This window comes from Oncorhynchus nerka, linkage group LG20 (assembly GCF_034236695.1).
Source record: "Oncorhynchus nerka isolate Pitt River linkage group LG20, Oner_Uvic_2.0, whole genome shotgun sequence".
Taxonomy (NCBI): domain Eukaryota; kingdom Metazoa; phylum Chordata; class Actinopteri; order Salmoniformes; family Salmonidae; genus Oncorhynchus; species Oncorhynchus nerka.
The window spans coordinates 76,917,115-76,930,119 of record NC_088415.1 but is presented as its reverse complement, the minus strand read 5'-3'; the positions used below and the strand labels follow the sequence as shown (position 1 = coordinate 76,930,119).

At 41.5% G+C, this 13,005-nt stretch overlaps 1 pseudogene; it reads right to left on the bottom strand.

The window, feature by feature from the left end:
* Positions 1 to 251: 251 nt before the first annotated feature.
* On the bottom strand, positions 252 to 2,896 carry LOC135562725 (general transcription factor II-I repeat domain-containing protein 2-like; annotated as a pseudogene).
* Between the last annotated feature and the right edge of the window lie 10,109 nt (positions 2,897 to 13,005).

Sequence of the window (13,005 nt, the reverse complement as noted above, 5' to 3'; positions counted from 1 at the left end):
ACTGTGGAATGACTTCAGAAAACCATACACTACCCAATTCATGTTTATACTATGCTTACTGAAAATCTTAGCCGTCAGCTTGTAAATATTTTGGTCACTTTAACTTCACCTTGTGCAGAGCTAGGAGTTGGAAGCTCATGTTAGTGGAATCATATTCTGTACTACATACAACAAAATACACAGCTTAACCACTCCAATAAATTCTATTGATCTATTTTTTGACTGGCTAGCTAAGCATACTTTAGATCAGGGGTGTCAAAGTCAAATGGACGGAGGGCCAAATAAAAAAATCAGCTACAAGACGAGGGCCGGACTGTTCGAATGTTCATTGAAAATTTTTTAAATGACGCATATAGTCTAGTGAACCTAATTGAACCTACTGAAAACCTAACAAATATATTACAATATGATCAGATAAATAAAGCAATATTTTCTTATGGCTCTGTCAGTAATCTTTAATTTTCAACAGACACAAAAGACAAATTTCCTTTATATAAATATCCCCATAACATGAACATTAAATGAAAGAAACCGGTATTCAAGGCACCATCAGTAGACTATATTTTCTATTTTAGCAAAAGTGGGCTAAATTTACTTCAAAGAAAAAACAATAATAGCAATTTTCTATCATCCACTCAACTGAAATATTTTTAAAATATAATTGGATTGAAATACAAAAAAATAAAGTGCAAAAATCTATTAATCAAAAACAACACTTTGTTTAAGGAGAAGTAACATGCAGTGAAAACAAATATTAAATTTTAACTTTTAAACTTGAACTGAGTAAAAACTCTAAATATGTGATTGCACAGTAATGTTCACTTGTTTGAGGTTGAGGGTGATACTTGGTGGTGTCCCATCTTTTCCACAAGTTCATCAATGTTCGGGGTAAGGCTCTGAGCTGAAGAAATCCTCAGAATTGAGTGGAGGTGTTCAGCAGTAAGTCGACTTCTGTGTGATGTTTTGTTCAGGTTCATCAAAGAAAACAGTTGTTCACACAGGTATGTGCTGCCAAACATAGACAACGTTTGAGCAGCCTGGATGCGCAGCTGGGGCATTGTGCCGGGGAGGAAACGGGCGAACTCCGCAGCACCCACTGCCGCATATTTTGCCCTCAGTGCATCATTGCATTGGAGGTCAATCAACTCCATTTGGAGGTTTGGTGGTGAGCTTTCCACGTCAACAGCAAATGGGTTACCGAGCAGTTCCAACCTGCTTTTTTGTGCTTCAAAGTCAGCAAATCGGCGTCGAAAGTCAGCGGCAAGCATACCTATTTTATCAGCCAACTGTGTGCTCGGGAACGCACTGGTAGAGAGCTTCTCTTTCATGGTCTGGCAGCTGGGAAAGTGGCTCAAATTTTCTTTCCGCATCTGCGTCTCCCACAGAGTCAGTTTGGTTTTAAATGCCTTCACTGTACTGTACATATCAGAGATGACACGATCCCGACCCTGCAGCTGCAAGTTTATTGCATTCAGATGACTCGTAATGTCACACAGAAAAGCCATTTCACACAGAAACATTTAGTCTCGGAGTTGTGTTGTGTCTTTCCCTTTGCTGTCCAAGAACAGACAAATCTCCTCACGAAGCTCGAAACATCTTTGAAGCACCTTTCCCTGGCTTAGCCATCGCACCTCTGTGTGATAAGGCAAATCACCATGCTCCGTTTCTAACTCCGTCAGAAATGCCTTGAACTGGCGGTGATTCAAACCTTTGGCTCTGATAAAGTTAACTGTGCGCGTGATGATGCTCATTACATGCTCCATTTTCAAGGCTTTACCGCACAACGCTTCCTGGTGTATGATACAATGATAAGCTGTCAGCTCACCTGTCGCGTTTTCCTCTTGCATCTTTTCCCGTATCTTCGCCACCAGTCCGCTCCTGTGTCCACACATCGCAGGTGCTCCGTCGGTTGTCAAACCCACAAGTTTTTCCCAAGGCAGCTCCATCTCATTTACACATCTTGACACCTCTTCATACAAATCATGCCCCGTAGTTGTGCCATGCATAGGACGTAAAGCCAAAAACTCCTCTGTCACGCTTAGGTTGGAGTCCACTCCGCGGATGAAAATTGACAACTGGGCAATGTCAGAAATGTCGGTGCTCTCATCCACAGCCAAGGAATATGCAATAAAATCTTTTCCCTTTTTCACAAGCTGCTCTTTTAGATTGATGGACAACTGGTCTACTCTCTCGGCAATGGTGTTTCTGCTCAGACTCACATTTAAAAAGAGTTGCCTTTTTCTGGGCAAACTTCGTCACAAACTTTAATCATGCAGTTTTTGATGAAATCCCCCTCCGTAAATGGCCGGGCTGATTTAGCGATCTCTTCTGCCAAAATAAAACTGGCCTTGACAGCAGCCTGGCCTTGTGATTTGGCTTTTTTGAACAGAGCCTGTCGAGATTTGAGGCCTCGTTTTAATTCCTCTGCCTTTTGTAGCCTTTGTTCCATGTCCATATTCTTGTTTTTGTCCGCGTGTTTCGTTTCATAATGTCGTCTCAGATTATACTCTTTCAGTACCGCCACACTTTCTCCACACAGAAGACACACAGGTTTTCCAGCTACCTTCGTGAACATATACTCCGACTCCCACCTTGTTTGAAACCCCGGTTCTCAGTATCCACCTTCCGTTTTGCCATTTTTGATGGGTATCTGAAAGTTAATTTTACTGTGATGCTGACGACTGCTGTGCCAATAAATATTGAAATGAAGCAGCCTACTGCTCGGTGCGTCACCTTTGCATTGTGGGAAATGTAGTATTGGTGCGTGTAAAAGATCTGCGGGCTGCCGGCTTGCTGCGGGCCGGTTCTAATAATAAATCAAGATCATCCCAGGGGCCGTAAAAAACCTTCTTGCGGGCCGGATGTGGCCCGCGGGCCTTGACTCTGACATATGTGCTTTAGATGGACATTTCAATATTGTCAGCTTGCTGTTAGCTAATTAGCGTCACTAAATTGGCAGCAAGATTGTTAGCCAGCTGAGACTGGCTGAGAACCAACTAACCAACCATAGACAATTTATACACATTCATCAGTGATACCAACACTCAAACAGAGCATGAGTTACCCGTATCGACAAATCTATTTTTAGCAACGGATTGTTTTCCAGACAAGGGTGGAATAGATATCAACCAAATTGAGATTCTCTTTATTTGGTAACATTAGTTAGCTTACGTTAGCTAACGTCAGTCAAAGATAGAACAAACAAACAAACATGTTTACTCTGCTGAAGGTAGCTACCAGTCTAGCAGTGACTACCATAGCATATGCAAAATTGATTGACAGTGTATATACCAACAGATATATACACTGATATATATGATGGCTTTCAGAGTTAGCTAATTTACCCAGCTAGTCTAGCAAGTTAGCTAAAGTTAGGTTACTTCTATTTGAGAATCTTCCGATATTCAATGGATACCATGGATGCATTACTTCTCAGCTGTCGTCAAAATGAATTCCCCATCAGTTCAGCCTGAAAATCCCTCTGGTAATCTTTGATCACCGCATCATTCTTGATACCACCCGCAAGCCACTGGCAGAATAGGGGTGAATCTCTGGTCGGTAGAACGGTGAAAGATAACACATTTTCTTGCTTGTTTGTAATTAGCACAGCCAGTCACAGACAGCACATGGCCATATTGACAGCGAAAAACAAATGTTTTCAAAACAATCTTGCCTAGAGAAGGTCTGAGATTGCTGTGTGTTGGTCTTTCAAAGTAAACAACGGCATGATTTAAGTCTGTGAGCATGCCCCTTCTACCTACCGAGCGGTATCAGCATTCACTATGAATGCCGGACTTTGTGGTTCACTACGAGCAGATGAATACACAGGGAGTCTAAACTTCCCAATTCTACCAGTGAAATGAAAATGTGCTACTTCTAGCTGGTGATTTGGATAATTGTGATGTTTATGATAAAAAGGTAATGTTGTTAATATAGTAATGACTATATACCGTGGCAGAGCCAGGGTGAAATTCCCATTTAATGGGATACCCTTGCAGGGCGAGCCTACTAGACATTAATAGGTGCTCGTGTTGCCCCTAGTGGACAGTACAAAATTGCAATGGAAACAATAAGGAAAGGGAAACCTTGTCAGTTGCACAACTGAATGCATTCAGGAGTCATGTTCCGTACGAAAACAGCCCGGAAATCTCAATTATGCCCTGAAACAAATCAATGTCACTGCTCCCTCTTCCTGTTTGTCACAGAACAGAAAATGAGAACAATGTATTTCCTGGATGCGTAATTTTACTACTGAGTCATCTCCAGTCTATTTCAACTTTAGAACTGTGGCAGGTATACTTCCGTACTTCGGTTTCTTGTGGTATGTCTGTCCCCCCACCCCAACCCACCTCATTCCCTAGGCTTCCTTAGGCTCTTCCCATAGTACACCAATTCTGATGACTCATCACCTACATGTATACTAATGACTTTTTACCTAGGCATATTTTGCTGACTCAGCGCTTATAAGGTATTTTAATAAACTTCTGCGACTTTACTGGAAATGAGCATTGACTTAAACTGAGCACAAACTCCCATGTGTGAGAGAGGGAGAGTTTCAACACCTCAGCAATTTCCTTGAACCAGATTTAGCCTCTTTAAAAATCAATGCCTGCTCCTAGAGCATATTTTACCCTTATTTTACTAGTGACAAACTTTTTCCCTGAGGCAAATATGTCCAAGATGACAGCTCAAGTTTACTCTGTTCTGAACACCGGTACAATGGTCACCTCTGAAATGGCTTCACATCAAATGGTCCAGTATTATTACATTTGCTACATGTTTGTTTGCCATTCATACCTTTTCAATTTGTACCGGTGTTTGCCGGGTAAATAAATGGTCAAGGACATCTCACTAAAACCTTACTTCTATCTCATCATCATGACATTCTTTCATATCACTTACAAAAGCCATAGTAATCACAGCAGTAGATTAACACAGTACAACATCAACTCACCATTCACTATGACACGTACACACAGCCAAATGAGAGTCAAAACAGCCAAATGAGAGTCTGTCACGGGCTACTTATCGTCACTGTGGTAACTGATGGAAAAGAGACATGTTAAGCCCCTGTTTTAGCAACCTGCGCCTCTCTGCCACTGTCTGCTCAGTATTTATTGAGACACCCGCAAAGCAATCTGGGTTGGCAGGCACAGATGGCTTCCCTAATCCAGGTAAATTGTCTTTGAACCGCTCTGAGTAAACAGACAAGCCATTCTACTCCTGAAGCCTGGCCCCTCAGAAACATATATAGAGAGAGAGTGACAGAGAGAGAGGAGGGAAGGGGGGATAGAGAGAAAGAGCGAGAGGGTAGAGGGTGTGAGATAGGGAGAGGAATATAAAAAAAGCCATTTTCATCCTGAAGTCTGGCCTATTAGTATGGGTGTATAATGTGTTAATTGTAGATAATCCCCCCCAAAAAACTATGGTCCAACATTGTCTCTGTCATAATCCATTTAAAAGTTATTGGAGTTTTTACCCTTGTAGGATGGCCAAAGATAAGGTGACTAAATGAAGGGAGGACAGAGATAAAAAAAAGTGGTCAAAAATCACAAAATGCATCATGTCAGCTGGGCTGGATTCTGTGCAGGAATTAAGGTTCTGATAACCTGACAGGCTCACTTTCCCGTTAAACTCATCTTTTTCTTCTCGAATCCGCAGGACATCAAACAATAATAGAGAGGTAAGATGGATTTAGATTTTTTTAATTCAAAATTCCTGTTCTTTTTAGAAGATTTCTCACAAAAACAAGCAAATCTGTCATGCTCTGACCATAGAGAGCCTGTTATTCTCTATGTTGGTTTGGTCGGGGTGTGACTAGGGTGGGTCATCTAGGTAATTTGTGTATCTATGTTGGCCTGATATGGTTCCGAGGCAGCTGTTTATCGTTGTCTCTGATTGGGGATCATATTTAGGTAGCCATTTTCCCCATTGTGTTTGTGGGATTTTGTCTACAGATACTTGCATGTGTGCACCAGTAGCGTCACGTTTTGTTTGTGCTTGTTTGTTTTGCTGAGTTTTGGTTTATTAAATAATATGTGGAACTTTACTCACGCTGCGCCTTGGTCTACCCTTTACGACGATCGTAACAGTATCTCTGAAATATCAACGGAACAGTGACAATATACCAAGTAATTTACATTTAATTCAGCTCGTGTCATGATACTTTAGCTTTAACTTTGAAGAAGACCGCCACAAAACGTAAAATCATAAAAGGTGTTATGAGAACTGCACCACTCTCACAACAGAGCTCGGTACTTATTATCGGATGTATTAGGTTATGAAATCTAACGTTTTTGATATAATGTTAAAGATATGTTAGAGAAAGACCCCACTGAACGATTCCGAACATGAATAATCATATTTGTCTTGGTAAAATGTATTTTATAACAAAGGGAAGGGAAATTTCATCACCAAAGCACGTTTTCACACAGGCATTACAGAGTAGCATGGGTACCAGTCTGTTTACATTCCACTTCTTGGACTCTGTGTCGTATGCCAAACAAAGTTCAGACATTTTGTAATTGGAATTGCAGTTAGAGAAATTTGACATGAGCTAGCAACTTTTGACAGACTGGTTTGTCTGGACAAAAAAAACATGGTTGCTTAGCAACCAGACACCAACGTGATTTGTGGAGAAAAAAAGTGTTAGATTTCCAATATTTGCATAACACGTGTCATTGGAAGAGAGCTGTAAGGGTTATCGAATCAGGTTAATGATTAATGATAGAATGTTCATATTTTAACATTGCAGAAAGGCCAGTCTGTTTGTCATATGAAATGGAGTACAAGTAAAGTACAAGTAAAGTTTTTATAACACACAGCAAATTAATCAGATTGGGCAGAAGAAGCAATGAAGTGGGCAGAGCCAAGCACGAGCTAGCGAGATCCTATTGGTACGTATTAGTATGTATTTACATATTTCCATTAGGGAACACCTACTCTGTGGAGTGCACATGTGCAAAAAATAAATTCGGTCTTGCACTGCTAAACAATTTTTTTTAAATAACTCTGGCAAATGGGAAAGTCTACAAAACTAAGTCCACTCTGTTCATAACATATTCCAGTTTTGGGAACAGAAAACTGTATTGAGATAAAAATGTTTAATCGATGAGAAAATTTGCAGAATGTTGGCCAAAACCCATCTCGCTCCATCTTTTCCTTGTTGAACACTTCTCCCACAGCTGGCCACTGGGCTTCCTCTCATCGCCATATTTGGTGGTGAGTGGTAATGCCAACTGGAGGCTTCAAATGTATACATCCGGTGAAACATCTGGCTCATTGTTCTATCTGTGGTCCAAGTAATGGAATGATAGTTAAACAGACTGGCACCCAGGCTAATTACAGAGATCAACAGCATAATTCTCTGGGAATATAAAGAAACACCCCTCCCTATCCTTTTCGCAAATATGCATCATCATGGCAGATGCTGACAAACATCGGAAAGCCTTGCATGTGGAAAAGACTAATACTGTAGATGCAAACAAGCAAAATGGTAGAGCCTATTCTGATGGATCTCCCTCTCTTTGTAGAAAATACTAGATCAAAAGGTTGTTTGAAGATGACAAGCGTATATGAATCATAAAACACATACAAATAAATATTTACACACATGATGGACCCATATAGTCTCTTCGAGAGAGATAAAGAGAGAGAGAGATAAGTTGTGGAAGTAAAGTTTATAAGTTAAAATTGCTAGTGTTGAGAAATTGAGGCTAGTAGTAGAAGTAGTGACTGTATCACAAATAGAAGTAGGATAGGGGGATTGAAACAGTAGAAGTAGTTACTGAAGGACTGTGGTGGAAATAGTGACTGTAGTGGTGGTAGTATTAGTCGTAATAGTATTAGAGTGTGGTTGTAGTGAGCCTCATAGTAGTAGACCAGGGGTGTGCAAACTTTTTGGCTCGAGGGCCACATCGGGATTTTGAAATTCAACAGAGGGACGCATTTTTTGGGGGACCAATTGTTTGTGTCATGTATTGTCATGTTATGTCTTGTTCCTGTTCTTTCTCTTCACTTCGTTTCCCCCTGCTGGTCGTATTAGGTTACCTTCTCTTCCTTTCCTTCCCCCAGCTGTTCCTGATCTTCTCTAACTACCTCGTTTACCCTCTCCCACCTGTTCCCTTTTTCCCTCTGATTAGTTCTCTATTTCTCTCTCTGTTCCTGCTTCTGTCTTTGTCAGATTCTCGTTTTGAGTTTCTCATGCCAGAACCAAACTATCGTCACGTTTGCTTCACCCTTGTCTCGTCCTGTCGGAATCTGCCTGTTCATCTGATGCTACGTGCGATCAGGTACCTCTGTCATCTACAACCCGCGCCTACCCAGAGAGACCAGCAGTCTGTCGCCGCTAACCCTGCTATTCTCCTCTGCTGCTAAGAAGGGGACTTTTCTGTAATATCAGAAGGACTTTATGATTTATTTGTCGCCCTCTCTGCGGGTTGTCTATTTTGCTATTCAATACATCTGAAGAGGATCTATGTCTTCCCTGTGTTTTGACATTAAAGGACTCTGTTTTTGTTAAACCGCTTTTGGGTCCTCACTCACCTGCATAACAGTTTGTTAAAATCAATTTGCGGGGGCCTCCTGAGTGGCGCAGCGGTCCAAGGCCCTGTGCCCCAGTGCTTTAGGTGTCACTACAGACCTGCGTTCGATCCCAGGCTGTGTCACAGTTGTCTGTAACTGGGAGACCCATGAGGCGGTGCACAATTTGCCCAGCATCGTCCAGGTTAGGAGAGGGTTTGGCAGGCCGTTTTTTTCTTGTCCCATCGCGCTCTAGTGACTCCTGTGGCAGGCTGGATGCATGCAGGCTGACACGGTTGCCAGGTGTACGGTGTTTCCTCTGACACATTGGCACGGCTGGCTTCCGGATTAAGTGGACATTGTGTCAAGAAGCAGTGCGGCTTGGCTGGGTCGTGCTTTGGAAGATGCACGGCTCTCGATCTTTGCTCTCCCGAGTCCGTACGGGAGTTGCAGCAATGGGACAAGACATTAACTACCAATTGGATACCACGAAATTGGGGAGAAAAAACGTGTATTTTTTTTATATCTCGCAGGCCGGAATTAAGTGTCCGGCGGACCCCCCTTGATCTATACCAGAGCTGTCCAACCCTGTTCCTGGATAGCTAGCATCCTGTAGGTTTTCACTATTCACTTACTTTCCCCTTAAGAGGCATTAGACGATACAAAGGATCCATCAAACGTATTTGGTCTGTCATCATAGAGGTCTCTGACTTGTGGCCAGACTCACTCAGGTGGAACAAACATAAATGTGTGCCACTCACAGTGAGGAGGCAGGGAGCGATACAGTGAGTAAATAGAGGTAATCTGAGAGGATATGTCATGGATATTGATCCATATAATCTGGATATACAACCAGTTGTAACCTGTTCCTGATGAGAGGGTTGGTGGAGATTAGGCATTAGGCCTTTCCCGATAAGTATGCTTTAGTATCCTTGACACATCAGTGTTCAATAATCCAGCACTGTGATTCCTCTAATATATTCATAAAAGGCCTAACCTATCAAATGTTACTGTAATTATGAAGGGTCTCAATGACAACATTGGTGTTATTTAAATAAGTTCACTTATTAGAATAGCAGAATATTCCCTGCACCTCCAGCCACTTTTAGTCCTGGCCCCTCTATGACAGATAGATAGGAATGGGTGGCACACTACCAGCCAGAGGTACTTTTTAATATGGAAATGAGATGGAGTAGATTTTAATGTGATGAGGATGACCACTTGGTAACCACGATTTGCATCTGGCCCATTGGTCTGCTGTTCGTTCTAAAGAGAACAGATACTCATATACACAATGTAACAATACATTCAATTTTAAGGACTTTGAGGGCCCATACACTCCAATATGACATTTTTACATAATATTTTGGTTGGTTATTAAACAAGTGGCTGACGGTTTCAAAAGGTACGGTGGTGTACTGAGTGGGGTTCCAATACTTATAAATGGGTACGAGTGCCACTGTTTATTTTCCCCCTTTGTATGAAATGAAAGCAACCGGGTGCTTATCAGATGGTCCAACTCTTTAAATGCTGAATACTCTTCAGAAAATGCTCTTTACATCTATCCCAACCGTCCTCTCAGTAAGGAAGGAGCAGTTTGTGAATATAGAGCTTTGGCTAGAGGTTAAGTATTGTCTACTACTAACGGGATGGAGGGAGGGAAAGAGGGAGAGAACGTGCCAGGGCCCCTTGTCTGTCAATGCACATGCCAGCCTCCCAGCCTGAGTAAGATGGAAGACTGAGGAGAAGAGAAAGCTACAGAGAGAGTGAATACAAAAGATAAGAAAGAAACAGTCCACTGTCTCTCTGACTGATGAGATTTCAGCAGCCAGCTAATTGCCTCAAAAAGGTGAGAATAGGAGTTGAATGGAGTTATAGTGCAGCTTTAGAAAGGGATGGAATCTGAAAAGAAATCATAAGAAAAACAGGGGTGCAAATAATATCTGCCACACACACACACCTCTCCTCGCTGTGTGTGTGTGTTTCTGACCTTGGTGATGCCAGGAGGACAACACTGGTTAGCTGTTTGAGCTCTGTCAGACATCCTGCATAATGGGAGGTGACTGCCGCCTTCTCTCCTTCGTTCGCTCTTTCTTTGTGCAAATATATAAATGCCTCCTTCAATAGGACTTCATCAGGAAACACAGAAAAGGGGGTTGTACTCTGCCAGTCTATTTGATCTCAGCTTTGTCTCCAAAATGGTCTGAATGGCTTTTAAAGATGAAAAGGGAAAAGAGAAAGTATAAACAGAACTCTTTAGGTTGTTATTGCTGTGCAAATACAAATGTATGATCTTTAATTTGATGACCCTGTTGCAGGAGAACTTTCCTGCATGCAGGAAATTAAAAAACTTGTGTTGTATTTGAAGTTTAAAATGGCCTCTTGAAGATTGTAAATTCCACTTAAAAATGTCAGTCTTGATTTTCTCTTAGTTTTTTTCAACTGCTTACACACAATTCCCAAAACTGCACACACAAAATGCAAAATGCCTCACATCTCCTTCAAAATGTAACACTGCATTCAAAATGCCATAAACACATGTCAGAATGAAGCATTTGCATCAAATGGCAAACACGGCTTTCATAATAGTACATTTTTGGATATACCATGTAAACACTGTTCTAAATCTACAGCTCTTTGGTCTTTCATAGGCTTATATCTACATTTCAATACAATGTTCTACAGTGAAAGTAATCTGCTGAGAGGGGTAACAAGTACACTGTAAACACCAATGCAATGTAGAAACAGAAAATATTTATTAGGCCAAACATTACTGTTGTATACAGTAGCATACACCAAAACAAAACCATAAATATATGTAAACAGAAAGTATATTCTTTAGAATACAGTAAAGAACACAATTGTGTGTGTGGGGTCCCAGGGGGGCAGTCACCAGTGCTAAGCTACGCTTCATCTCTTCTCCGGCCTGGGTCTGGCCACAATACTTCGTCCACATCACAATATACGTTTTCTCTTGCCAAACATCGAGGGAAGTATCTCCTAGCATGGCGTATCCAACCCTGGACAGAGGCAACCTCTATGTCCCCACATGCGTCCTCCATTGCCTGGAGAAGCGGCATGCGGGCATAGGGTTGGCGATCATACACTTTCCAGCGCCAGGCTGAGAAGAATTCCTCTATGGGATTTAGAAAATGTGAATATGGGGGTAGGTACAAACTACAAATTGTGGATGGGTAGCAAACCAGTTTTGGACCAGAACAGCCCGGTGAAAACTAACATTGTCCCATAAAACCACAAACCTAGCAGGCTCCTGATCTGGATCAGGGACAACAAGCATGGTGTAAATTGCATCCAGAAAAGTGAGCATTTGGCCGGTGTTGTACGGACCCAGTGTGGCATTGTGATGGAGGACCCCGTTTTGAGTGATGGCAGCACACATAGTTATATTACCCCATGCTGTCCAGGGACATTGGTAATTGCCCTCTGTCCTATTACATTTCTTCTGCGGCGCCTGGTTTTGGTGAGGTTGAAGCCAACCTCATCCACATAAATAAATGAATGGCGAATTACATGGGCATCCAGCTCCAGCTCCAATCTCTGTAACAGACAAAAGGATATACTGATGAATAAATATGGTATGTCTGAAGAACTGGAAGTAGTGTTGCATATATACCTCTACAAAGTCATGTCGCATATTCTTGACTCTGTGATGTTGTTAAATATGGTGTCATTATTCAAGATATGCTCTCTTATCTCTCGAATCCTAATTGCATTGTTGGCCAAAACCATATTTATAATTACAGTCTCTTGTACATTTGTAAACAAGCGTCCTCATCCTCCATGATGTCTTTGCCTTTCCACTCTGTACAGAATTCAAACACAGCATGTGTTCAGCATAGGAACTGTAAACAATGTACAAAATAATGTAGTACAGCATGATAACCAACCTCATTCATTCAATGCAGTGCAGTAAATGGATGGCTTAGAGTTACACATGTTTATGCAATACTATGCAGTCATATGTATTTTACAGTACATTACTGCAATGCTAAAATAGTCATTAGATAGTTGCATACCTGTTCTCATTTCTGATGGTTCGATTTATGGACTGTAAATCGACTCAAGTTGGGCTGGACTCTCAGTTTATTTTTTATTTATTTCACCTTTATTTAACCAGGTAGGCTAGTTGAGAACAAGTTCTCATTTGCAACTGCGACCTGGCCAAGATAAAGCATAGCAGTGTGAACAGACAACACAGAGTTACATGGAGTAAACAATTAACAAGTCAATAACACAGTAGAAAAAAAGGGAGTCTATATACATTGTGTGCAAAAGGCATGAGGAGGTAGGCGAATAATTACAATTTTGCAGATTAACACTGGAGTGATAAATGATCAGATGGTCATGTACATGTAGAGATATTGGTGTGCAAAAGAGCAGAAAAGTAAATAAATAAAAACAGTATGGGGATGAGGTAGGTAAAAATGGGTGGGCTATTTACCTATGTACAGCTGCAGCGATCGG